Source organism: Melanerpes formicivorus, unplaced genomic scaffold (genome assembly GCF_026170545.1).
Source record: "Melanerpes formicivorus ecotype bairdi unplaced genomic scaffold, bMelFor1.0.p_v2 SCAF_11, whole genome shotgun sequence".
In the NCBI taxonomy this organism is placed as follows: domain Eukaryota; kingdom Metazoa; phylum Chordata; class Aves; order Piciformes; family Picidae; genus Melanerpes; species Melanerpes formicivorus.
In genome coordinates this window covers 15,042-17,159 of record NW_027142363.1, presented here as the reverse complement: position 1 = coordinate 17,159, position 2,118 = coordinate 15,042, and the positions used below count along the sequence as shown (strand labels likewise).

The following is a 2,118-nucleotide window of genomic DNA, read 5'->3' as shown; positions in this document are numbered from 1 at the left end:
CAGCGGGGGGTGAGTTCAGAGCCTTGTTACCTGGCACTTAGTGCCAGTCCTGACTACCTATATGAACAGGAGAGATTGGCAGTCTTAGGGCGAGTCGGCTCGGCTCTCTGTGAAGCCGGAGGATTTCCTTCCCCCGAACAGACGGCGGCTCCGGCCGGCCGGGCTGCCTCTCACCAGGCGCGCCGGGGCTCGGCTCCCCCGGGCGCCAGCCGGCTCCGCCGAGGTCTGCTCTCAGCTCGGCTTCCTTTAGCTTCCGTGGGTTCCCTTCGTCCGGCTGAGCTCCGCACCAGGTTAGCGCCAGCCTCTGTCGCTGTCCGTGGTTCCCGTGTAGGTGCTCCGAAGGTTCGATACGCCTGAATGTTCTAGGAGGTGATTAAAAGCCCTAAGACTTCACATAAGTCGCTGGTAAGAAAAGGAGGAAAACTATCTGCAGAAACCAGGAAAACATGCAGCAGACTTCTGGGAAATAGTCCAACCTCCTCTTTCACAGAAGTAAGGTGAGTTTGTGAAACCGCTCGGCTCCGAGACCTTTAGCAGAGATCCCACAGCCGTCCAGGGCTGTAGCGAGCCCTATAGAACTCCGGCAGTTACCCGAGCCGTGGCGTTCGTCTTTTCCCCCAGATCGGTTTCCGAGGACCGCGGCGGGACCCCTCTCCGTCGGGCCGCGGGGCCCGCCGAGGCGCAGGACCTCTCCGGGCGCCCCCTTAGAGGCTTCTCAGGCAGAGCTCTTTTAACTCAGTCAGATCACCCCAGGAAGAGACAAGAGCCTTCAGGCAGGAAAAGGACTGCTGGCAAGGGAAAGGGGTAATGTGTAAGCCCTAAGGGGGCGTCCCACAAGGGAGAAAGGCAAATCGCTGCCACAGGTAAGAGCCCTCGGGGTGGAACCAGGGGGTTCCACTAAGCATTCCAATGGGGGAGACTGCAAAGGTTTTCATATAGCGATTGACCCTATTCTTTACTATCCATGTAAACAGGAAAGTTTCAGTTTTAGGGTGAGTCGGCATAGCGCTTTCAGCGAAGGAAAAGATTTTTCCTCGCCTCAGCCGGCGGCGACTCAAACTCCCCGCGGCAGCTCACCCGCGGGGCCCCCCGAGACGAGGAGAGGCGAACCGAGGCGAACGGAACCGGACGGAACCGGCGCGGGGCTCCCCGAGGCGAGGCGGACGGGACGGAACGGAACCGGCGCGGGGCTCCCCGAGAGGAGGCGAGGCGGACGGAACCGGCACGCTGGGGGCTTGGCGGGGCTCAGCTCCTCGCTCAGATTCTTCCCGGTTTCCTCGGGCTCCCTTCCAGGTAAGCGCCAGCCTCTGCCGCTCTCTGGGGTTCTTACGTAGCAGCTCGTTCGAAACGCTTGCACGTTCTCGGAGGGGATTAAAATCCCTAAGAGGCCAGCTAACCCTGACACCCCTCTCTTGCAACTCCATAGCTCTGCTGTTTAACTAGGCGCAGCAGTCTGGTATTAATTTGTCTGAAAAGAGGCTTTGAAATGCGCTGCATGGGGTTCTGAAAGACGTAAACTTACAGTGCGTATCTCTAGTACACAACAGCTCACGGATTTTCCTTTGCGTTGTAGGGTTTTTAAACACTCACCGGTTTCGGCGTCGGGTTGGTTTTTCTCGGAACGGAAAACCTTCCGAGCGGAGGCCGGCGGGGCGCTTCCCACGCGCGGCGGCAAGAGACGCCCCCCCGACCGCTCAGCGTAAGTCCGCCGCTTTCAATCGATTCCCCTTTGGTAGGTACGTTGCCAAAATTGGCTTTGCTCTACGCGCAAATCGCTTTTCCGTTCCGGCATCACTTGCCGGAGATCTTGCAGAGAGGAGATCCGGTGGGGGGGTACCTTCAGAGCCTCTTTACCGTCTCAATGAATACCATTCCTGAATATCTCTATAGAGAGGAGAGGATTGTAGTTGGATTTATAGTCTCGGGGCGAGTCGCCTCGGCGCTCTCAGGCAAACGAGAGGGTTTTCTTCCCCTAAAAGGGAGGCTCGGCTCGGCGGCTCGGCTCGGCGGCTCGGCTCGGCGGCTCGGCTCGGCGGCTCGGCTCGGCGGCTCGGCTCGGCGGCTCGGCTCGGCGGCTCGGCTCGGCGGCTCGGCTCGGCGGCTCGGCTCGGCGGCTCG

The 2,118-nt window shown here is 60.0% G+C and overlaps 1 long non-coding RNA gene across 1 annotated transcript; it reads left to right on the top strand.

The window, feature by feature from the left end:
* Nucleotides 1-309: 309 nt before the first annotated feature.
* On the top strand, nt 310-1,156 carry LOC137444285 (uncharacterized). The gene is made up of 3 exons (XR_010988105.1): nt 310-497; nt 622-863; nt 975-1,156. It is a non-coding gene; the product is annotated as an uncharacterized lncRNA (long non-coding RNA).
* Nucleotides 1,157-2,118: the final 962 nt, after the last annotated feature.